The 26249-nt window shown below is 37.0% G+C and overlaps 1 pseudogene; it reads right to left on the bottom strand.

Annotated features, from left to right (window-relative positions):
• Positions 1-7812: 7812 nt before the first annotated feature.
• Positions 7813-25107, bottom strand: LOC138398569 (disintegrin and metalloproteinase domain-containing protein 20-like; annotated as a pseudogene).
• Between the last annotated feature and the right edge of the window lie 1142 nt (positions 25108-26249).

The following is a 26249-nucleotide window of genomic DNA, read 5'->3' as shown; positions in this document are numbered from 1 at the left end:
AGAATTTTGAAGGTTTTCATCAGGAAGTGATGCTGGATTTTATTAAATGCTTTTTCTATATCAATTTAGATGATCATATGGTTTTTGTTTTTAATTCGGTTTATCACAGTTTATCAACTGTGATTCGGTGAATCACAGTTATTGATTTGTATATGTTGAACCATCCTTGTATCGCTGGGATGAAACCCACTTGATTGTGGTGAAAATTATCCTTTTGATGTGTTTTTGGATTGGTTTTCTAGTATTTTCTTGAGGATTTTTGCATCTATCTATGTTCATCATGGATATTGTTCTGTGGTATTCTTTTTTTGTTGTTTTCCTGGCTTTGGTATTAGGGGGATACTGGTTTTGTGAAATGAGTTAGGAAGGATTTACTCTTTCTTAATCTTTTGGAACAGTTTCAGTCAGATAGGTACCAGTTCTTTGTAGGTCTGATAGAATTTGGTTGAGAATCCATCTTGTCCTGAGCTTTTTCGGTGGTTGTTGAGAAATTTTGTTATTACTGATTTAATCACATTTCTTGTTATTGGTCTGTTCAGGATTTCTAATTCTTCTTCATTCAAGATTGGGAGGTTGTGTGTTTCCAAAAATCTGCATTTTCTCTAGATTTTCTAGTTTTTGTACATAGAGATATTCATAGTAGTGTTGGATGATCTTTTGTGGCATCAGTTGTAATGTCTCCTTTTTCATTTCTGATTAATCTTATTTAAATCCCCTCTCTTCTTTTCTTGGTTAATCTAGCTAGTGGTCTATCATTTTTTTGTTTGTTTGTTTGTTTTGTTTTGTTTTTTTATCTTTCCAAAGAACCAAGTTTTTATTTCATTAATCTTTTGTATTGTTGGGTTTTTTCTTGTTTCAAATGCATTTCATTCTTTTCTGGTCTTTTTTATTTCTTGTCTTCTGCTAATTTTAGGCTTGGTTTGTTCTTGCTTATCTAGTTCCTAGATGTGTGATATTAGGTCATTCATTTGTGATCTTTCTTTTTGATATAGTATCTATTCTCTATGTCTTAATTTGGCAGTTTGGGTATCTTTTTGAAGCTTCCTTTGATTCTAAAATATAAACTCCATAAGGGCACGTTTCTTTAATCTGTTTTGCTCACTGTCATAACCCCAATACTTGGAACAGTGCCTAATACATAATAAATGTTTGAGGGAAGTAATGATGAGTACTTGAATGAAGTATTAAATGCATGATATTAACTAGGAAAATTAAAAATAATACTTTGCCACCTTGGTGATGTCAGTCCAATCCTATTTATTTTAAGACTGTTGGGGCTCTTGCTAAAAATTAAACTTTGAATATTTAAAATATATGTATTTAAAATGCTGCTGTTTGTACCTAGTGTACTTTGCTGGTCTTTTTATCTCCAACTTGCCTTCTCCTCAGTCTATTCTCAGTGGTTTTGGAAAGCCTGTCTCTTGAAATCACGGATATAATCAGGTATCCTTTGTATTATCCAGTTAACTTAGAATGGCACTCTGTAAATTAAGCCAAATGACCTTTTGGATATCATTTTTCATTATGCTTTCCCAACTTGGCATCCTTTAACTATTTTCTGTTCAAAAAATTTTTGACTGTGTTATTCTCTTGCATGTTTATACATGCAATTCTCATCCCCCAAATGCTGTTTACTAACCTCTCCCACTTCCTTAAACTAGAAAACTCCTATTTTTCTCTCAATAGAGGTTAAATGTTATATCTTTGGGAAAGTATTTCTTATAAAATGTTAGATGAGACCAGGCACAGTGGCTTATTATGCCTACAATGCCAGCACTTTGGGAGGCCAAGACAAGAGGATTGCTTGAGGCCAGGAGTTTGAGACCAGCCTGAACAACATAGCAAGGCCCTGTCTCTACAAAATTTTCCTTTAAAAAATTAGCTGGGCATGATGGCACACACTGTAGTACCAGCTACTTGGAAGACTGAAGCAGGAGGATTGCTTCAGCACAGAAATTTGAGGTTATAGTGAACAGTTACAGTGAGATATGATTGCACCACTGCATTGCAGCCTAGGCAACAGAGTGAGACCTTGTCCCGCCCCCATCATATTAGTTGCCCCACTTGTGTGTCCCCGTCACTTGTGATCACCCCTGTATGGTTTGATGCACTCTAGGAGTAGACGAGGAGAAGGTGTAACAATGTACCAGCCAGGAACAAAAAGGAGAAAAGGACATCTGGTGGAGCCATAGAAATAGGAAAGAGTGAGTCAAGAATATGATATGATTAAACCTGACTATCAGAGAAAGATTCACATGTTGTTAGTATATATGTCCACATGGAAACAAATAATAGCTGCTTCAATTTCTTAATTCTATTTTGAAATTATTTGTTGTAAAAAGTATTTGAAGTTCATTACAGTAAAATTTATCAATCTAGTATTCTTTTACATTTGCTGAGTTTTGTATTTCTACATGTGATAATTTTGGAATGATTGAATTTTTTTCTGGGATAATATTGGCTTCAGCTTTTATGCTTAAATCTGGAATTTATTTTGCTATAAGGAATGACATAGGAATCCAATCACATACTTTTTCAAGTAGGTAGCCAGTTGTCCTGATACACTTTATTGAATAAGTCCCTTTTTACTGCTTTACTGGTTGAGATTATGTATTATATTTCAAAGTTAATTTGTTTGAGTCACAGTATTTTACTTATTATTTTAATTATTTGTAAATTTTTACAAGAAGCATCAAATTTTATAATATTCTAATTTTAAGAAAAGCTATATAGTTTTTGTATAGTAACTATAACTGTTACTATACAAAAAGAGTTAAATTGGTTGGGTTAATTAGGGCCAGATCAGTCAATTGTATCAAGGCACGTCATTAGAATTACACTATTTATAACATATAACGAATAGTGTACTTAGAATTATGCTATTTATAACAAGTATGTAATCATACCTACTGTTTTTATTTGGGTTCCCGAAAAAGCAGACACAGAGATAAGGATTTAGGTGGAGTTAGTTTATTTGGGAAGCACAAAAAAAGGGTAGGTTAATGAGCAGGTTTCTTCTGTGGGTTACTGGAGTCATCCCTGTGGATTTTCTAAGAAGTCATGTGAAACACACTTTGAAATATTTTCCCATGGTTTAGGAGAAAGCTGTCAGGAAGAGAAGACCTAAGATGCAAGCACTTGAAGTGGAGAACTGTCAGAGCATAGAAATTGTCTACTGTGGCTGCAGGTGAACTAAGGTGGGACAAGGGTAGGGTGGGCCATCAGCATCTACTGCACCCAACTTCCCTGGAAAAACAAATGCTGAGGCAAGGGCTAAATTCAAATGCTTTGTTAGGGAAATGCAATCCTGGGGAAGTCAGAGTAAAAGTAAAGGTATTTGGGATTGGAAAGTATGGTACAGTAGATGCTAGTGGTGCCTGCCTGTATCTTCTTAGTCTGAAACTTGAGATTATCTGTAGTACTGGTGACAATTCCTATACACACTAATGGTTTTCTACTTCAAGAGTATACTTGGGCCATTCATGGAGCAGGCTGGAGGCAAGAGGGGGTTAATGCATCTGGAAGCAACTCTCAACCAATGAGAGATGTTTTATGAATGAACATTACAACTTCCCCAATCCTCATGGGACAACTCTGAGATATTGGATACTGTCTCTCAGAGAGTCTGTAGTATAATTGTGTCCTAGTTGCTCACATGGTCATTCACCCATTAATGAATGCTTGATTGTCTTTTATCCCTTTCCTGTCTCAGTTTCCTCCTCCTTCACCAGGCACTCAAATCTTGGGATTATATCCCAAATAAATTACTCACACTCAAACCCATGTCTCAGGGTGTGTTTAGGCTGTTGGTAGCAGAAGTGTTCCTTAAAAGGCAGACCCATAGGAGGCAAGAGTCTAGAATTTGATCAGTTATTTGTCAGATAGCAACTAGGACTCATAGTTGCAGCAAGTAGGTTTGTGACAACCAGTGTACGGTAGCATTATAAACTAAGACTCTCGGCCGCGCGCGGCGGCTCACGCCTGTAATCCTAGCACTCTGGGAGGCCGAGGCGGGTGGATCACTCAAGGTCAGGAGTTCGAGACCAGCCTGAGCAAGAGCGAGACCCCATCTCTACTAAAAATAGAAAAAAATTATATGGACAACTAAAAATATATATAGAAAAAATTAGCCAGGCATGGTAGTGCATGCCTGTAGTCCCAGCTACTCAGGAGGCTGAGGCAGGAGGATTGCTTGAGCCCAGGAGTTTGAGGTTGCTGTGAGCTAGGCTGACGCCATGGCACTCTAGCCTGGGCAACAAAGACTCTGTCTCAAAAATAAATAAATAGATAAATAAACTAAGACTCTCCTTTGTGGTATATTAGGATAAGGCACAGATGGAAGTAGTGCCCTGGCTTATACAATAACTCTAGTACATGAATTAGAGATATGAGAAATACAACATTAGTTGAATCGATCTACAGATCCCATGCTGCAACAATACAAATCCCAGAAGACATCTATGTAGAAATTGACAAACTTATTCTAAAATTTATATGAAAATCCAAATTTCCACATTTGGAATGTAATATCTAGATTAGCCCAAATATAAATAATCTAGATTAGCCAAAATAATTTTAAAAGGAAGCATATCATTACCCTCCAAATTTCTTTGTGCCCTTAAGCAACCAGTCCTGCATCCCCTACCTTATGTAGTTACTGCTATGATTTCTATCATTAAAGAATATTGACTATTCTAGAATTTCATATGAATTCAAATAGCATGTATTCCTTTGAATCTAGCTTCCTTCACTCAGTACATTTTTTGAGATCTAGCTATGCTGCCTAATCAAAACTGTGTAGCATTGGTCTAAGAAGAGACATATGGATCAATGGGACAGAATAGGGAGCCTAGAAGATCCATAAATATTTGCTATATTGATTTTATGGTAAATTTGACAAGGTCATTCAATGAGGAAATAAAAGTTGTCTCAATAACAATTCTAGCACAACTGGATGTCTTACTAATAATAAATGAAACTTGCCACCACCTTCCACATAGAGAGAAATAAACTCAAGATACATCACATATGTTGAATTCTCAAAAATAGGGGGGAATCTATATAACATTAGGGTAAGCAAAGATTTTTTTATGTAGCACCCAGAAATGCACTGACCATAAAATAATTGGTAAATTGGATGTAATTAAAATTAAAATTTTCTGCTTTTCCAAGGACACTGATAAAAAAATGATTGGGAGAAATATTCAAGGTACATATATGTATCCAGAATATAAAAATAACCTTTAAAACTCAGGGAGATGAAGAGGAACAATCCATTTTAAAATGGGCAGAGGCTATGAAAAAAATACTTCCAAAAGAAGATATACAAAGGTTGGTAAATATGTTAAAAAATGCCAGTATCATTAGTCATTAGGGAAATACAAGTTAAATGACAAGTACATATCACTACAGATCTACTAAACTGGTAAAGTTAGAAAGTCTCATAATACCAGGAGTTCAGATGTATAGAGCAGCGGGAGTTCTCATGCACTGCTGGTGAGAGTATAAAATGTTATAATCATTTGGAACTCATTTTGGGAACTTTCTTACAAAATTAAATATATACTTATTCTATGCCCAACAATTCTATTCTTAGGAGTTTACCCAGCAGAAATTAAACATATGTTTCCCAAGCACTTATAAGTGAATATCCATTGCAACTTTATTTATAAACAGCCATAATACTGGAAACTACACAAAGATTCATCAACAGGTGATTGAATAAACAAGTTTTGTTAGAATCACATGATAGAATACTTGCAGGCAATAGAAAGGAACAAACTATTTATACAAGAAAAGTCTTGATGAATCTCAAAAAGATGCTGAGTGAACAAAGCAGGACTCAAAGAATAATACTATTCAATTGAATTTATATGAATTTCTAAAATAGGCCATAATAGAAATCAATAGTAATAGAAATCATATCAGCAGCAGCATAAAATAGAGGATAGAAGAGATTAATTGCAGGGGGCACAAGGAAATCATGGGGGTAATGGTATATTGTTCTATACCTTTATGTATGCATGTGTCAAAACTCATTAAATTGTTACATTTAACATGGGTACATTAATGTTATTATATATAAATTATATACAAATAAAGGAGATTAAAAATCATGAGTTCATATCAATATTATCTTTTTAAACTAAAGATTACAAAGTTTATATTTAACTTCTTTGATTGTTTACTTTTAACATTTTTCTCTTACATTAACATTGCTAGATAAGAATCAGCCATACCTCGTATGATTGAGTCAGTAAATCCTGTAAAGGCTGTACAAGTTATCCTCCCTACCAGTAGGTGGTGCATCCTGGAAGGAGCCAGCTGCAGTGTTGTTTTCTGGGACCTGTGACCTGCTCTAGCCCCTCAGGAAAAGCACTTGAATGCCCCAGGTGGTGGGCCAGGGGTCTCCTTATTTTCCACCACAGCAGAGATGAGTAGAGGAGTGGGACTGGGCAGGGCTGGATCAGGTGAGCCTACCTTCAGACTCCACAAAGGCAGGCAAAAGCTGTTTTGGCAGGGGTCCAGGGTCTGCTCCCAGGCTGCTTACTGTCTACTTCTATGAATTCAGCATTTTTAGATTCCACATTATAAGTGAGATTATATGGCATTTGTCTCTGTGCACCTGGCTTATTTCACTTAATATAATGCCCTCTAAATTCATCCATGTTGTCACATGACAGAATGTTCTTTTTTTTTTTTAAGGTTGAATAGCATTCCATTGTGTATATATACAGCATGTTTTAAAAATCCATTCAGTAATTGCTGAACACAGGTTGTTTCCATATCTTGGCTATTATGAATAATGCTGCAATAAACATGGGAGTACAGACATTTCTTCAACATACTGATTTCTCACCACTAGTGAGATTGCTGAATAAGAAGGTAATTCAATTTTAGTTTTTTTGAGGAACCTCCATACTGTTTTCCAGAATTGATAGAAAAAGAAGAAATAGAAAAATGAACAATAAAAATTAGAGGTTGTAATACACTTCCTTTAATACTTGATAGAACACACAGACAAAACTTTGGTAAGGAGATAGATTACTTGAATAATAACACTAACTAATTGAACCTAATTGTCATTTATGGAGCACTATCCCACAGCCACCCAGATTGCAGAATGCATATTATTTTCAAGTCCATTTGACACGTGTATCAAAAGAGATCATATTCTAGGCCATAGTGCAAGTCTTGACACAGTCAAAGGACTAAGTTTGTACAGAGTTTATTCTCTGGCCACACAAAAATTAAACTGGAATTTAAACTAAAGATATCCTTGGTTATCTTTAATTGTGGTATAAGGACAAAATGGAATATTTTCTGTATTTGACGAGATTCCTGATGGATTATTACATTCTGTTTTACATAGAAATAGAGGTGAGTAATGACTAGGGTGGAAATAATGAATGGCAGCATAAAGTGGAAAGTAAAGAATCTCACGAGGGTGGCTTTATCCACTGAAGATGCTCCTCAAATTCATTCTACTAGTTAGTACTGACATGTGAGGTGGCTGAAAGTAGATTCGCAGCTAAAGTTCCTCCTCAGCATATTTGTCCTCATTGCAGAACATAACATGGTAAAATTTACATAGAAATGCTATAGCTATTACTGTAAATAATAAGATAATTCCAACATTTCAAGTTTCCAGAAAAGTATATATAACATAGGCCTTGTCCTACGTGAATAAGGAAGCAAATAAAGAATACAGGTGTTCTGTTGGAGTGTATCGAATGATTCGGCCATAATTTATATCTCGGCAGATAAACAGAGGAAAAGGGGATTATTGCTTCAAAAGTTGAACAAATCAGGCTACAAAGTTTTGCCGCAGCCGCCATATTCACCTGACCTCTCGCCAACTACCACTTCTTCAAGCATCTCGACAACTTTGTACAGGGAAAACTCTTCCCCAACCAGCAGGATGTAGAAAATGCTTTCTAAGAGTTCTTTGAATCCCAAAGTATGGATTTTTATGCTACAGGAATAAAGAAACATTTCTCGTTGGCAAAAACGTGTTGATTGTAATGGTTCCGATTTTGATTAACAAAGATGTGTTTGAACCTAGTTATAATGATTTAAAATTCACGGTCTGACACCGTAATTACTTTTGCACCAACCTAATATTAGGGCTCTAACTCCTATAACATTCCCTAGTGTTAGGATAAAGATAGGTACAATTACTGGTGCTATATGGCTTACAGATGACTATGCAATGAGTGATTCTGTCTGTTAGTCATAATCAAAAATAGCTTGGTATAATTATTTTTCATTTTGAAAGCATAAAAAAGAGGTAGGCTATATATTCTGTCAGCGGATTTAATAGTCTAGTAATTTGTAGTATGCCATAGCCTCTAATGTCAGTAATATGGCTGCAAGAATTGCAGATCCAGCAACTGGGGCTTCTACATGTGCTTTGGCACTCAAAGGTGGGGGCCATAAAAGAGTGTTTTTATTATGAATGCCATTATGCACACTCGTCATAAAACAATGTTAGATTATGAGTTGGGTAATGTTTGAAGTCAGTAGTGGATTATTTAAAAATTTAGTGAGCCTATGGAATTTGAACTATGCTAGCAGTTGGGGCTAAGAACTAGTTAGTGTACATAATAAGGAATAGAGTCATTCTGTTTGTTTCCCCATCAGGTGATAATGATTAGATTTGAAATTAATGTTACTTCAAAAAGGATATAAAATAAAATTAATTCCATAGCATTAAATTTCATAATTAAGAATATTTATAGGAGAATTAATTCTGAGATGTGTGGTTTTTTCCAGTCTCTGGTTCTTTGGAGAGATGATGTTGGGTAGCTAGAATTATTATGGGAAGTAGCCAAGTTATTAATGTAAAAAAGGGAGCTGGTAGTGAGTCAAAAAAATGATTAATGAGAAACCTAGGCTGTTTGAATTACACTGATTTAAGAGAAATAATCTGAAGAGACTAATTAATAAGCTGTAAATAATTATATTGATTTACATTATAGAATTTTTTGGAATATATGTCAACAGAATAACTGTGAGTACAATAATTTTTAATAATGAAGAAGATGTACGTTTTGCACATAGTCAAGGCCATATGTAATGCTAGACCTATGCAGCCTCACAAGCTGCAAAAACTAGTAAAATGATTGGTATTATGGTGGATAGTGTGAAATAAATATTTAATACTACCACTGTTCCTAGAGTAAATTATGATAATATGTCTTCTAAACATAATAATGAGGATGCTAGGTGAGCTCAATATATTAATAGCCCTACTTAGGATGCAATGTATGCTAAGATGATGTTAATATAAATTGAAGGCGTGTTGGTATTTTAAGGGTCAAAATAATTTGTTTTGGTTTAAACTAATTACCATATTCAATTCATCCCTTTTGAATTCACTCATAGGCTAGGCCTATGGCTAAAATTAAAGTTAGTTCTATAGTGAATTGGTTTTAAGTTGATTGACATGCTCATGGTAAGGGTAGTAGGAGAATGATTTCTAGAATAAAAATTAGTAGTAAACACATAATGGCTACTAGAAAAAATTTTATGGAACGTTGTAGATGGGCTGGTCCTACTAGGTCAAATCTGCATCCATATGGACGTAATTTTACTGTGTAAATGTTTAATTGTGGTAATTGAAATGTAATAATTACCAATAATGCCAGTGAAGTATTAATTAATAAAGAAAATATCAGATTAATTATTCTTTTATAGCAAAACTAACTGTTTGGAAGTCAATTGTACTATAAAAGAATAGGATCCTCATTATTAGATAGAAACATAGAACTAGTCAGTCTACATCTACAAAATGTCAATATCAGGCAACTGCTTCAAATCCAAAATGATGGTTATATGTAAAATGGTATTTTACAAAAAAACAATAAGAAAAGTGGAACTGATAATTACACATAGACCATGGAAACCTGTTGCTATAAAGAATGTTGAACCATATACACCATCAGAGATGATAAAAGAGGTTTCAAAATAATCTGAGACTTGTAGTAATGTAAAATATACACCTACAGCAATTGTAACAAATAGGGCTTGAAGTATATGTTTGCAGTTACCTTGTATTAGACTTTGGTGGGCTCACGTGATACTCCTGAGTCTAATAGGTGTGATGTATCCAGCAATGGAATGTCTAGAAGATTGAGTGTGTGAATATCAGTTTGTGGCCAATAACTTGATAGTTATAGGGTTGAGGCTAAGCTTGAATGATGAAAGGCTCAAAAGAAGCCAGAAAAGAAAAAACTGATATTATAAATAGGATTATTCCACACATATGCCTTTTTGGACAATTGATGTGTGGTATCCTTGGAATGTGCTTTCTCAAATAATATATCATCATCATTGATATATTAATGTATTAGTAGGTCTAAGGATAATAAGATTATTGAAGTGAAATTATGTTATTAAACTGGATTTTATGGTTAGGTCTGATAATGTTCCTGTTGGTGGACAGGGGTGGGGTTGACTGTATGATAGGTGTGGGTCTGGTAGGTCATTAAGTATTATCATATAAATAAGGGCTGACTAAGCATGAAGACATAAGCCTGAATTAAGGCTATGGCAAATTCAAGAACGTAAGTAAAACTAAAATAATCAGTGTAATTAAGGCCATTGCAGAACTAATGCATATTAAAATTAATGTGGCTCCTCCAATTAGATGAACAAATAAATGACCAGCTGTAATGTTAGCTTTTAATCATATAGGTAGGGCTGTTGAGTAAAAAGACTAGTAGTTTCAGTACTTAGCATGGGAATAAGTGGAATGTGTGTTCCTTGTGGTAGAAAATGGGCTAATGATGCTTTTGTTTTATGTTGGAAGCCAGTAATTACTGTTCCTGCTCAGAATGGGATGGCTATACCTAAATTAATTGGTTATTGAGTGTTTGATGTATATGAGTGGAGTAATAAGCCTAATAAATTTGTTGAACTCGTAAATAAGTAAAATTAATATTACAGATCAAGTCTTTTGATATTGTAATTGGTATTATTTATTTTAATACAATTACTCATTGTAATCATTATTGAAGAGTGATTGTTAATTATTGGTGATTGGATGTGGGAAATAAAATATATGGAAATTAAATAATTGGAATATTAATAGGTAATCATATTATCACAGGAGTCAGGAAAGAGACAAATAAATTTTCATTTACTTTTTTCTCAAGAGATTGAAGATTGCATGCTGTGGTGCTCCAAATATCTTGTTGATGGATTTAAAATTTTTAGTTGAAATAAAATAATGCTAGAATTATTGAGATAATAATAAGAAATCATGTTGATGTATCTAGTTATGGCATTTTGTTGTGGAGAGGTCATCAATATCAGGCTTTAACTTAAAAGGTTAATGCTATTTAGCTTCACAATGATATTATAATAAACATGTTGACCAGTTTTCAAAATGTTTTAGTGGAACTAATTAAAGTACAATGGACATAAAGCTGATCCATAAATTTCTGAACATTGCCCATAGTATAGGCCATGTCATGTAGATGTTGGAATTGCTTGATTTAAATGTCCTGGAATTTTGTCTCTAAGCCTGATGTCGATATGGCTCATGAGTATAATACACCTTTAGATGAAATTAATATATAAGTTGATATTTCCATGTGTAAAATTACTCATTTAATCCATCTGAAGTAGTTGTAATTCCCCTGGTTTAAGATTTGCCATGGGAATTATATAAAAATTGAAATTCAGGTCTTCATAGTCTGTATAGTCATAACTTCGGTATCATTGATGGTTTATGGTTTTACAGTTAAGGAATGGGTATTAATTTTATCTAATATATAAAAGATCTGCAAAGATGGTAAAGCAATTAAAATTAAGAAATGGCAGGCAGATAGTTCATACTGTTTCTACTTGTTTGAATTATTTTTGCTGTTAGTATCAATGAAATGATATAAAGGACTAGAGAGCTAATTAAAAATACAATGATTCCATTATGGAAAAGGTAACAGTTCTTCCATTATAAGTGAGGTTGCATCTTGAAAACCTAATTGAAATGGGTATGCCATAAAGATATAACAGATTTTAATCTATTAACTTCAACAATATCATATAATATTTTTACTAATATCTTGGATATTGAGACAGTCATAATGATTATTACACTGGCTTGAAATCAATTATAGGGGTTCCAATTCCTTCTTTTCTTATTTAGGCTTGCAAGTGAGTGGGTTCTTCAAATGTATGATATGGTGATAGATAGCCATTGAGTCACCCAAGATAGTTAGTTGAAATTTCTACTACTGAGACTTCTCATTTTGAAGCAAAGTGCTCTCAAACTATAAAAATTATTACTATTACTGCTGTTAATGAAATAAATAAACCTATGGAGGAGATAATGTTTCATGTTGGATATGCATCAGGATAATCAGAATACCAAGTACCAAAGAAATATGGTAGAAAGAAAGTTAACACCTACAAAATGCAAATGGAAACCACAATGAGATACCATTTTACAGCAGTCAAAATGGCTGTTATTAAAAAGTCAAAAAATAACAGATGTTGGGGAGAATGTGAAGAAAAGGCAACTCATACACTGTTGACAGGAATGTAAATTAGTGCAACCTCTATGGAAAACAGTATGGAGATTTCTCAAAGAACTAAGAATAGAACTACCATACGACCCAGAAGTCCCACTACTAGGTATATACCCAAAGGAAAAGAAATCTTTTTTTTTCTTTTAATGATTTTTTTTGGGGGGGGGGAAGAAATCTTTATATCAAAAAGAGACTTGCACCTGTATGTTTATCACAGCACTATTCACAATAGTGAAGATATGGAATCAGCTTAAGTGTCCACTAATGGATGATTGGATAAAGAAAATGTGTGTGTGTGTGTGTATGTGTGTGTAGGGTGTGTATGTCTATGTGTGTATATACACACACAAACTGGAATACTACTAGGTCATAAAAAGAATAAAATCATGTCTTTTGCAGCAACATGGATGGAACTGGAGGCCATTATCCTAAGTGAAATAACTCAGAAACAGAAAGTCAAATATTGCATGTTCTCACTTATAGGTGGGAGCTAAATAATATGTACACATGGTCATAGAGAGTGAAATGATAGACACTGGAGACTAGGAAGGATGGAAGGGTAGGAAGGGGGTATGGGACAAAAAATTACTTAACAGGTACAATGTACATAGTTCAGGTGTTGGTTACTCTAAAAGCCCAGCCTTCACCACTACATACACTATATGCATGTAACAAAACTTCACTTGTAACTCCTAAATCTATAAAAATAAAATATATGAATATATGTATATATGTGTGTACATATATATATGAATATAATTGTGAGAGGAATTTTGCTCACACTGAGTTGAGTGTACAACCTGAAAGTAGTGGGAATCAGTGAAAAAAATCCTCCAATAATAGCTGCTTCTATTGATAGGACATAATGAAATGTGTTACAACATAATGTATTAATCATGAAGAACAATATCTAATGATGAACTAGCTCATAAAATTCCTGTTAAGCCTCCAACTGTAAATGAAATATCCTAACCAACGTGACTTAATTGACATTTATGGAGTACTTCCCCCCAACCACCCAAATTGCAGAATATACATTATTTTCAAGTTCATTTGATACATGTATCAAACAGATCATATTCCAGATCATAATGCAGACTTTAATAAATTTGAAAGGATTAAATGTGTACAGAGTTTATTCCCTGACCACACAAGAATTAAACTAGAAATAACCAATAAGGGGTAAAGATGAAAATTGAGCAATACAATTCCATATAATCAATGGGCCAAAGGAAAAATCACAATGAATACTGGGAAACAGTTTGAAGAGAACAATATTAATACAACATTATCAAAACTTTGAAACTTCTGGGATGCAGGCAAAGCAGTGTTTAGAGGTTAAATTATAATTTGAAGAAACATATTTAAAAAGAAGAAAGCTAGGCATGGTGGCTCACGCCTGTAATCCCTGCACTTTGGGAGACTGAGATGGGAGGATTGCTTGAGGCCAGGAGTTTCTAACCAGCCTGGGCAACATAGGGAGACCCCATGTCTACAAAAAATAAAATAATAATAAAAAAAATTAGTTGGGCATGGTGATGCACACTGGTAGTCGTAGCTACTTGGGAGGCTGAGGCAGGAGGACCACTTGAGCCCAGGAATTTTTGATTATGGTGAGCTAAGACTACTGCACTACATTCTGGGCAATAGAGCAAGACCCTATCTCTGAAAATAAAAATGTTAAAAAAGAAAAAAGAAGAAAGACTGAAAATAAGCTTTCACTTTAAGAAGCCAATAAAATAGTAGCAAATTAAGACCAAAGAAAATTTAAAAAGAAAGTAGTAAAAATAGAGAACTAAATAGAAAGCAGATACACAATAGAGCAAACAATAAGATAAAAATTTCATTATTTAAAAGGAATTCATGTATTAATAACCTCCAGCAAGATGATTAAGAAATCAGGAAACAAATTAAAATTATCAATATAAAAACTGAAAAAAAGAGATGTGGCTATGAATCTACCAGATTACTAAAAAAAGATAAGTAATTTTAATCTAATCAGTTTGACAGCATGCTTGAAATAGACAAATTAGAAAAAAAAAACTTACCAAAATTTCCTGAAGAAAAAAATAGAATATCAGAATAACTCTGTATCTATTAAAAATCCATAATTAAAAACCATCTCTCAAAGAAAACCAAAAGCCTAGGTAAGTCCACTAATGAATTCTTCCAAACCTACAAAAAAAAAAAAAAAAATACCGTCTTTTGTACACTCTCTCAGAAAATATAGGAGAGAGTTAGATTTTTCCAACTTCTTTTATGAGGAAAGCATAACCCTAATATAAAATTTTAACAAGGATATTTTAAGAAAAAGAAAGTAGAAGATAATACGTCTCATGAACATAGATTTAAAATTCTACAAAAACGGCCGGGCGCGGTGGCTCACGCCTGTAATCCTAGCACTCTGGGAGGCCGAGGCGGGTGGATCGCTCAAGGTCAGGAGTTCGAGACCAGCCTGAGCAAGAGTGAGACCCCGTCTCTACTAAAAAAAATAGAAAGAAATTATATGGACAACTAAAAATATATATATAGAAAAATTAGCCGGGCATAGTGGCACATGCCTGTAGTCCCAGCTACTCGGGAGGCTGAGGCAGGAGGATCGCTTGAGCCCAGGACTTTGAGGTTGCTGTGAGCTAGGCTAACGCCACGGCACTCACTCTAGCCTGGGCAACAAAGTGTGACTCTGTCTCAAAAAAAAAAAAAAAAAAAAAAAATTCTACAAAAAAAATAGTAGCAAATAGAATCCAGCACTAAATATAATACAAAAGGATACTACATCAGAGCCATTCGGGATTTACTCCAGGAATGCAATGTTGGTTTATCATTCAAATTTCAACACATATAATTTACATATTAACAGAATAGAAGTAAATCCATATGATCATCTTAATAGACGCAGAAAAATATTCGATAAAGTCCAATATCATGACAGAAACTCTCCCAAACTAAAAGTAAGAGGGAGGATTCTTAGTATGATAAAGGGCAGCTAAAAAACCTTCAGGCAGTATTATACTCAATGTTAAAATTATGAATATTTCCTTCCCCCCTAAATATAGGAATAAGACAAAGAATATTCTCTGTTACCAATGATACTCAATATTATCCTGGAGTCCTATCCAGACCAGTAAGACAAGGCAGAGAAACAAAAGTATAAAGATTGAAAGATAAGAAGTAAAGATGATATGATTGTGCACATATGTAAAAAATTCAGAAGAAAGTACAAATAAACTATTAAAATTAAAAGTAAATATATCAAGGTTACTGGACACAAGGTCATTATATAACTTTGTTGTACAGTATTTTTTAATACTAGCAACAAAAAATTAGAAAATTTAAATCTTGTTGGTTTAAAAAAAATTTCAATAGTACCAGCCACCAGCAGTTGGTAAGTTAGATCTGGCTGATTAGAATATACTACTTCAATAACATGTAAGCAGTCGTTCTCAGGGGTGTGTGTGGTTTCATTAGGAAGTAAGTAAGTTTTCATTAGGGTTTAGGACAGAAATAACTTACAGCCTCACATTGGGGTTGTCTAGGAGAATGACCTGGTGTTTTCCCCTCCTCCCCGATGTTGGCCAATAGCCTCCCTTTTGTTCCATCAAAGAAAGGACATAGTGAGGGACATATATGGTGATAGGCTGTCCTGGGATGAATTTGTCAGCTTGTTGAGGATATCACAAGTGGTTACCATGGCCTGAAAACAAAGGGGCCATTCTTTGGCAGTGTGGTCTAATTGTTTGGAGAAATATGCAACTGGTCATCGAATAGTACCCAAGGTTTTAGGTCAGTACTCTGAGATTTATTCCCTGTCCTTTGTGGACACTCAGATTGAAGGGCTTTTTCAAGTATGACAGCCTTAAGCAGGTCCCTAAATCAATTTTTCCTTAATGGTACTGAAAGACTTCTGACATTCTTTAATCCAAATAAGAGGCTTTAGATCATGTGCCTTTAGGGACATGGAGGGGCTTTACTTTAAGTCCATGATTTGGAATCCAAATTCATCAGAATCTCACAATCCTTAAGAATCCCCTCAGTTGCCTGTGAGTCTTGGGTGGGCCAATTCTGCTATGGCCTGCTTTCTGTCACATAAGTGATCTCACTGGCCTCAGGAAATAGCAAAACCCAGATAGGTGACCCGCTGTTTGTATATTTGGGTTTTTCTCTGAGAGACTTTATATGAACATTCAGCTAAACGATTCAATGTTTTTATACTATTCTATAAACATTTATCATAGGTGGGGCTTGCTATCAGCAAAACATCCACATATTGCAGTAAGAGTCCTTCATCTAATTAACACAAGGTTTCTAAGGTCTTGGGCTAACATCCCCACTCCCACCCCAATAAGGTAGAGAAGTTCTTGAAGCCCTGAGGCAAAACCATCCAGCAATATTGCTGAGTTGTCTGTGTATCTGGGTCCTGCCATTCAAAAGCAAATAGCTGTTGTGATTCCTCTACTATAGGATGCAGAAGAAAGCATCTTTTCAATCCAAAACTGAAAACCATCCATATTCTCCCTGAATGTTTGTGAGCAGAGTATACAGTTTAGGTGCTACAGGGTGTAAGTCTTGAACCACCTCATTAATGGCCCTTAGATCCTGAAAAAAATGATACTCTGCTGAGTTTGATTTCTTGACAGGGAGAATGGAAGTATTGTATGGGGACCTATATGATCTAATTAGTCCTGTTGCCAAAATTTTTTCAGGAATTGGCTGTATCCCTTTCTGGACCTCCTGTCTCAAGGGATACTGTTTTAGATTAGGTATCCCAGCATCCTGTTTGACAGGAATCTATATTGGCCATGCATTTTTGGCCCTGCCTGGAGTGCCATCTACCCACATGTCCAGCCTTACCTGTTCATCAACCTCAGGAAGCAGGAGATCTGTCTCCTCCTCTAGCATCTCCATAAGAGCCATCTGCAGATTCAGAGCTTGTTCTGGTGGGATTCTGATAGCCAACTGTGAAAAGATTACTTGAGCATTCAATTTACAAAGGAGATCTCAGCCTCAGTCAGGGATGGGGCATTCTAACTTCCCCATTCCCCTGAAAGTTCACTGAAAATCAACTCACAATTAAGGCAGATTAATAAGAGGAACAGGTTTATTTACTGTGCATATGGGAAGAATCACAGAGTGATTACCCTATATCCCAATGAAGTCCAGAGATATTTTTATCTCTCCTTTTAGAGGGGAGGGGGAGATGAGGAATACAGGTAATTCCATTTAGGGGCAATAAATGGTTGCTAGGGAAGATGAACAGGTGGGGGAAAGAGATTGACTTATAAATGATTCTCTTCACAAATTAAATTAATCTTGAGGGACAGGTATTATATTTAAAATGACTTGGGCCAGGTCTGGTTGCATTCTTTTTTTTTTTTTTTTTTTTGAGACAGAGTCTCACTCTGTTGCCCAGGCTAGAGTGAGTGCCGTGGCATCAGCCTAGCTCACAGCAACCTCAAACTCCTGAGCTCGAGCGATCCTCCTGTCTCAGCCTCCCGAGTAGCTGGGACTACAGGCATGCACCACCATGCCCGGCTAATTTTTTCTATATATATTTTTAGCTGTCCATATAATTTCTTTCTATTTTTAGTAGAGATGGGGTCTCGCTCTTGCTCAGGCTGGTCTCGAACTCCTGAGCTCAAACGATCCGCCCACCTCGGCCTCCCAGAGTGCTAGGATTACAGGCGTGAGCCACCGCACCCGGCCTGGTTGCATTCTTGATTTTCTTTCCTGCAATATAGTGAGAATCCAGGGAAGGAAAAGGAAGTCATTTGTTCTTTTGATAGGTCCATCCGGTTATGCAAATACAGGGAAAGTCCGTTCCAAAGACCTGTTGGTCTCTAGGGCCTTTAATTCAAAACACTCTTTATACCAAGGAGTCATATTTTGGGGTGAAAGTTCCTGAGCTCCTTCAATAGGAAACTGTGTTTCAGTGTGAGCTGTCCTAAATGACATTCCCTAATGGTTGTAAAAATGAATGGTTTTGTATTTCTCCTGATACTCCCACAACAGGAGTAGACAGAGAAGTTCTTTGTGCCAACTTGGTGTTGATAACTAATAGGTTTCACTCGTGTCCACTAAAGTTAATCAGTTCCCCACTGTCAATTGTACGTGGGGCTTCTGTGCAAAAATCTGAATTGGATGGATGCCTTAAGTCTAAGGGAGCCCCTTGGCTCCTTCATTCTTCATCTGAACATATTTCCCTCTCAACCATCTGAATTGCTTCTATCTTATTGTTACCCTCTGCTTTTCCTTTCTTCAACTTGAGGTGATCTTTCTTCCAGGGTTCTTCCTCTTTACAGTAAGCACATTGATTTTTAACAAATGGGGGCTTACCTTTCTTGTCATTACCTGTCTTCCAGGAATCCAATGCAGCGGTCAGGAAAGTGGCACTTCTCTTTGCATCTTCTTTCTTCTGTTTTGCTCCCTATTGTTAAAAACTTAAAAGCAATATCTACCAACTGAGAAGGGTTCATTCCAAATGCTCCACCTAGTTTCTGTAACTTTTTCTTAATATCAGGGCACTCTGTCCAATGAAAGTCATCTTTACCATTCTGGTATTCCTAGGAGCTTCAGGGTCAGCATCTGTGTAACACTTGTATGCCTAGTGAATTCTTTCTAGGAATTCTGAAAGGTCCTCATTAGGTTTTTGTTGTATTTCCTAAAGTTTGTCAAGACTTTTTTCCTTGAGTATCCCCTTTCATAAGCCCACCAAAATACATTTCCTATAATGATCTTGCCTGTCATTCAGACCCTAGATAGGTTCAGCAGTGGAGACTCTTCATGTCTGGAGTTCTATTTGGGTCCGCTTGGTGAAGCTGATGTGGGTGACTCTTCTCTAGCTTTATCAATAACTATCCTCCTCTCATCTCCAGTCAACATCATATTCATAAGTGTGTATGTCTGCCCATGAAAGGTGCTTTGTAGCAAAAAATGGAGGTAAAAATCTCAGTCATGCAAAGGGGGTCCTTTCTATAAGAAGGGTTGTTATTCTTCCACTTGCATAAATCTGAGATTGAAAATGGGTTGTGTATCCCAGGAAAACCAGCCAGGTGATCCTGGACATTTAGTCCTCCTACCAGATATTGATGCAGTGGAAATTGCCCAGCTCTGCAAATGGCCCCCTGATCAAATTGGGTTCCCTGCTAGGTCCCAGATGGTGACACCAAACCAAGTCCCTGTGCCCCATATGTTGTTTTGGGGAGTGCCTCACTTTGAGCCATGCATGGATAAGGCCCTAAGGCCTGTGGCATATTCAGCCCCTCAGCCGGTTAGCACAGGAGTGGGAGCAAAAGGTGCCAGTGACCACAGAGGTGGCAGCGGCAAGATCAGAGTGGGCGTTGGTCAGGGTAAAGGGACTACCAGCACAGTAGGGGATGAGTTCAAGGTTTGGATTAACATTCCTTCCTCCTCATTATCTATTTGCCCCACCTGAAAACTGGGTGTTTTACCTCATGGCTTCTCAGCCTTTCCAGCTCTTTGTACCATGAGATGGCATTCATCTTGCTTTTTTTTTTTTTTTCATCTTGGTGCAAAAGCATAATGTTTGCATGTACAGGGATCTCATCACTTTTTTCCTGCTCTTTCACAAAATAGCTCTAACTATAAATTATTTTTTATTTTTTAGACCCTATTTTTACTCTAACTGTAAAATTGTATAATAGTTTAAAGAACCATTCAGTGGCCATCATTCCTCTTACCACAAGACATATTGTGGCCAAACCGTGTCATAAGAAAAAAAAATCTCTTCTTAGTCATAGGTTCATAACTATCATGAGACCATTTTTTCAAGATATATGTTAGCAGACTCTCCTTGTGGATAGATGGAGTGTTCCCCATAATTACAAAGTTACAGACAGATCACACAAAAGCACAAAGATGATTGACAGACAAATGCAAATGATCCAGTTCTCAAATTGGATAAAAGCCCAACAACTATTCCCCTCTCCAACAGGATACCCCAACAAAAACAAGAACAGAGTGGTTTATTCTCAGGAAAACCCCCAAATAGAGGGGAAGGGAGTTCCCAGTTGTACACACCAAAGCAACTTACCCTATGAAATTTCAAATTGAGTTCCATGACTCACAAAGGTTTGTCAGTTCCTTGATCTGGTGGCAACAAGTTGGAATTGTCCTGGGAAATCCAGGGGGTTCCCTGGAACAAATGGTCCAGGCAGCTGCTAAGGACTTACTCCAAAATTCCCCTGAACAGGGCTAGCTGGCCACAAGCAGCCACTCTTGGCTGGCTAATTTGTAACTGAGTCCAAGCTCATACCACTCAGGGCAGGACAGTCAATAAGTCGAGAGACAAGGTGTTGGAGCAAGGAAGTAGACTTTTATTCAGAGAGCCAGAAAATTGAGAAAATGGTGGACTAATTTCCTAAAGAACCATCTTAAGCTGGTATAAACTTTAGGCTCCTTTTTGTGCTAAGGGAAGGGGGAAGAAGAGAGGGGTTGCAAGAGGTAACCGAGGACAGCAGGTATCAGGGCATCAGTGAGGGTCCAAGGAGGTTGCAAAACTTCTGAGTGTATCTTTCTGATAACTTTGGACTGGGTAAAAATTCTAGAACTCTAATCAAAAAAAAAAAATTGGACTCACAAAATTGCTAACTAAACATCAAGCAAAACAAGAATTGATTATATGAGCCTGAAATGAAGAATTATGATTTTTTTCATGACTTTTTGATTGAAACATTGATTATTCTTTTATGTTTCCTTTTACAGATTTAAGAAAACTTGTAAGCTTTCTGTAGCTTTGTAACAATTTGGTAAAGTGTAATTTTGTAAGCAAAATTGAAGCATTTACTCTTTCTCCCTACTTGATCCCTCCAGAATTTCAAAACTATTAGTAAATATTCTTATTTTTATGACAATATAGTTTTTATATGAGTTCAGTAAGAATCTATTGTTCTTGTAACAGGAAGCAGCTGGAAATGCTGGTTATATTACCAAGCCCTTAGCTGGAATGTGATCTTCTCGGATATGACCGAACAGTTTTTTTAAAAAAACTAAGGTTGACTTAAGGAGCCAATAAAAGCCCTTGAAAAGACAAAGAATTCTATGCCCTTGAAAGGACACATCTGATAAAGGGCTGATAACAAGAATCTATCTAGAACTCAAAAAAATCAACAAGAAAAAAAATCAAACAACCCCATCAATAAATGGGCAAAGGACGTGAACAGAAACTTTTCAAAAGAAGACAGACATTAGTCTGCCAGCAAACATAAAAAAAATGCTCAACATCTCTAATCATTAGGGAAATGCAAATCAAAACCACAATGAGATATCATCTAACCCCAGTGAGATTGGCCTTTATCAAAAAATTCCAAAACAACAAATGCTGGCGAGGATGTGGAGAGATAGGCACACTCTTACACTGCTGGTGGGACTGCAAATTAGTGCAACCTCTGTGGGAAAGAATTTGGAGACACCTCAAAGAGCTAAAAATAGAAATACCATTTGATCCAGCAATAGCACTGTTAGGCATCTACCCAAAGGAACAAAAGACATTCTATAATAAAGACATCTGCACTCAAAATGTTTATGGCAGCACAATTCACTATTGCAAGGATGTGGAAACAACCCAAGTGCCCGTCAATCCCTGAGTGGATTAATAAGATATGGTATATGTAGACAATGGAATACTACTCAATTATAACAAATGACAGTGATCTAGTACCTCTTATATTTTCCCGGATAGAGCTTGAGCCCATCCTCCTAAGTGAGGTATCACAAGAATGGAAGAATAGGCACCACATGTACTCACCACACTAAGGTGCTCACACGGTGGTAATATTCTGTAGGGACTGGGGGTTTGGGGTGGGTAAACTCACAACTAATGGACGAGGTGAGCGTTGTAGAGGGGAAAGGGCATGCCTCAAATCTTGGTTTGGGTGTGGGAAAGTCATAACATGTAACCAAAATGTTTGTACCCCCATAATATCCTGAAATAAAAAAAATATATGTGTTTTCTGTGCCTTTGCTCAGGAAACATAAAGAGATGACTTCTGGGGAAAATGAACTTTTAATATTGCTTAAAACACTGAAGAGTGAGTTAGAACATGCTAGGAATACTTTCTATGATAGCTAATGCTTATGATCTCGACATGAAAGATCTTTGAATTTTTGTTTAAACAGTCAGATATGCCCTCGTATTTCTCTATTATTAAAACAAAAAATGAGAGATTTTTAAATGATATATGAGCCTTGGTTTTACTCTTATTTCTTTCTCCATTGTTCCTTTCTGTTTTCTTACTTTCTATGCTTTTCTTCACTTTGTTCCTTGTTTCTTTCCTTTTCTTACAAAGTACAAGGAAGGAAAATAAAAATAAGGAAATCAAAGGAACAAGCCACCATAATGAGATATAACTCAAATTTCTCTTCACATTTAACCTTTCCACGCTGTGTCTAGGAGGTGGGCCGCTATGAATACTACCTCCAAAGCCTTTGTATTTACAGTAGGGAGGTGCCCACCCACGGTCACAGTGACAGTGCTGTTTATTATTGCAGATCCCTCTCATGTTACAGGTCTCAGGCTGACAGGTTGGTGACAGACGAACCATACTGGCACACTTCCTGTTGATGCAGATCTTTTCTGGACCACACGTAGTTCCATCTTTCACTTGACCAACATCAGGTATAGACATCCCTAAATGATAATCAGTGCCCCAGCAAGTCGTGTCATTGAAGTGAAATTGATGCACTGTAGTATGGTCTATCAGTTTGGGAATCTCTCTTACATTTTCACACTGAACTCTCCCACACAGGATATCAGCAGTCAAACACCGCACGTATATTGTGCCTTCGATACCACAGTGACCAAAACGATTTCCTTGGGTATTGATTTCTTTGTAGCAACTCTGAGATGCACCCAGTGCATCTTGGCCAAAAATCTCTTTACATTGCATATCATGGTTACTGCAGGACGTTTTATAGCAGTAGGTATTAACACTACAGGAAAACCCATCCTGCACATACACATCTTCTGGGCATTGATGGGATGTCCCATTGCACCACTCTGGAAGGTCACATTCAGTGACCTGTTGTCTACATAAAGTTCCTGATGGCATGAATTTGCAGTCTTTGCAACACATTCCAAAAGCACAGGCAGCTCCAGGACTCAGAGTGCAGTTTAACAGACAACAGGGATCTTTCGCACACTGATTCACGGTTCCACAGTCGCACTCCTCTCCTTCCTCAACCACTAGGTTTCCACAGAACTTCAGCCTAAAGATATTCTCTGGATATGGAGGAGGGTGAAGACATAATCCAATACTGTAACTAGTGTCAAAATATTGGGCATAACTGCAGTTGCTGAATCTAGTTGTTGGCATTCTGTAGGCATACATTATGCAAAATTTGTGCCCACATACACACCATCGAGTGTTGTGTATCATACCCAAATTATGACCAAGCTCATGGGTGAAAACCACTGAAAAAACAACCACGCTGTTGTCTTCAAAAACTTCAACTCCACAATTATGTGGAGTCTGGCATATTCCTTTAATATAGGCAATACCAAGCTTCACACCAACCATCTCCTTCCTTTATAAGAAGATGTACAGTATCATGATGCACTCGCTTCTCAAAGTCAAAACGCTTCCAAAAAGCAAACTCCTCCGCAACATGCTCTATGTCCTCACTAGTAGAAAATGGATTTTTTCAGTCCATATCTCAATCCCAGTCAAAATTATATCAAGGTTAAGAGCATTATAGAGAGCATCCACAATATTGACAAGAGCAAATAGTTGGAACTGAACTACTGACACGTTACTTTCCGAGAAAAGGTATCTACTATGATCTACAAACATTGCAAGCTCAAGAAAACTCTGGTGGGTCCACCAGCCTAAATAAGAACTTTGCTTCAGAGTGAAATTGTATGAGAGTTGAAACTCCAATTGACGTGCTATTTTCTCTTCTGTTAAACCACATCTCTTATGTGGGAACTGTGTGTCTTCACTGTCTATCTTATACAGCAGGTGTTCAAACGTGGCAGAAATCCTAATTGGCTCAATTTCATAAGCAAGGTCATTTATCTGTAGCATTCCTTGAAAACCCCCAGAACAGGTACTGAGGGCAACCAGGGACTCAGGGAACCCTTCCAGATAACCGTCATAGTAGCAGTCATCACGGATGTAGGGCTGATCCTGGACGAGGGCATCCTGAACACAGAGAGGTATGGGGAAACGAACAGCTTCTTGAGCTTCATGTGTACAATGTGTCTCTGGCCCCCAAACTGCAGGCTATAGGAGAGCCATTCCAGAGCCTTTGCACCTCTGCCCTTGCTGATCACCTTCAAGGGGATCACCACTTCTGGGGAGGTGAACTGCTGGGAGGGCCTGGCCTGAGAGTGGCCATAAATGGACAAAGACACCTCAAGCCAGAGCAGCAGAAGAGTGGCCCTGAGGTACAGCAGGGTCTCACCCACTGCCATTATGGAGCTGTCATTATAGAGCCATCTGTTCAGAGCACAAGAGGACAGGGAGTGAGGAACTGCTGGTCTGCTTCCTTCTTCTGAGCTGCAGAGGGTGCAGAGCTGACCTTATGGATCTGTGTCCTGGCAGAGCTGGACCATCAGAGCTGCAGTGCTGAAAATAAAAAGTGAAAATAAGAAGAGCTAGGATGAGGTGGGTGGGATAGGAAGGGTAGGAGAGGGAGAGAAGAAAGTGAAGCAAACTGATTCTCACATCGGGACTGATTTGAAGCAATAAAATGCATGGGATTCTCTTAATATATATGGGGGAAGGGGCATTCCCATGGAATAAATGAAGAAGACTGGACCCAGGTGGATAATTATCAAACATTGATGGTTGATACATAATGATTCATTATATACTATTCTTTAAATATGTAAAATTACAAAAATAATCCCATTTTAAAAAGACATGGCATATGATCCAAATTCCTCTTCCACCCAAAAACCTACTGGCATCCTGTACCTTCAGGAAGCATGTCGACAATCCATCCCAATCCCACCATTTTTTGTTTCTTTTTTTTTTTTTTTTTTTTTTTTTTTGAGACAGAGTGTCGCTTTGTTGCCCAGGCTAGAGTGAGTGCCGTGGCGTCAGCCTAGCTCACAGCAACCTCAAACGCCTGGGCTTAAGCAATCCTACTGCCTCAGCCTCCCGAGTAGCTGGGACTACAGGCATGCGCCACCATGCCCGGCTAATTTTTTTTTTTCTATATATATTTTAGTTGGCCAGATAATTTCTTTCTATTTTTAGTAGAGACGAGGTCTCGCTCATTGCTCAGGCTGGTCTCGAACTCCTGACCTTGAGCGATCCACCCGCCTCGGCCTCCCAGAGTGCTAGGATTACAGGCGTGAGCCACCGCGCCCGGCCCATTTTTTGTTTCTTTATTCACAGAGTTTTTTCCATTTTCTCTCTCCTATCCACAGACATCTCATATAGACCCCATCCAGTTCTAACTTATCGTCAAAAAAACCCTCCTTAAAGGACTTATTAGTATTGGAAGACCTCCTCCAATCAAGACTATTTTTATTTTATAATGCATTCTTATCTGCAGAAAAGCCCTGGACATTCAAGGGAAGGAAGGAACACTGATGGCCTATCAGGGAGTGAGACAGCTGTTTGGGGGCAGGGCACACAGCCCAGCTGCCCCTAGTCACAGCATGGAAGCAGCAGTCTTCTCTCCACACATCCCACCTGCATCCTGTTCTCAATGATTAGAGGCTTATCTTGGTCATGTAAATATACA

The sequence above is a fragment of the Eulemur rufifrons genome, chromosome 2, assembly GCF_041146395.1.
Source record: "Eulemur rufifrons isolate Redbay chromosome 2, OSU_ERuf_1, whole genome shotgun sequence".
Lineage (NCBI taxonomy): Eukaryota > Metazoa > Chordata > Mammalia > Primates > Lemuridae > Eulemur > Eulemur rufifrons.
The sequence above is the reverse complement of the archived record's forward strand: the minus strand, read 5'-3'. Positions and strand labels throughout refer to the sequence as shown.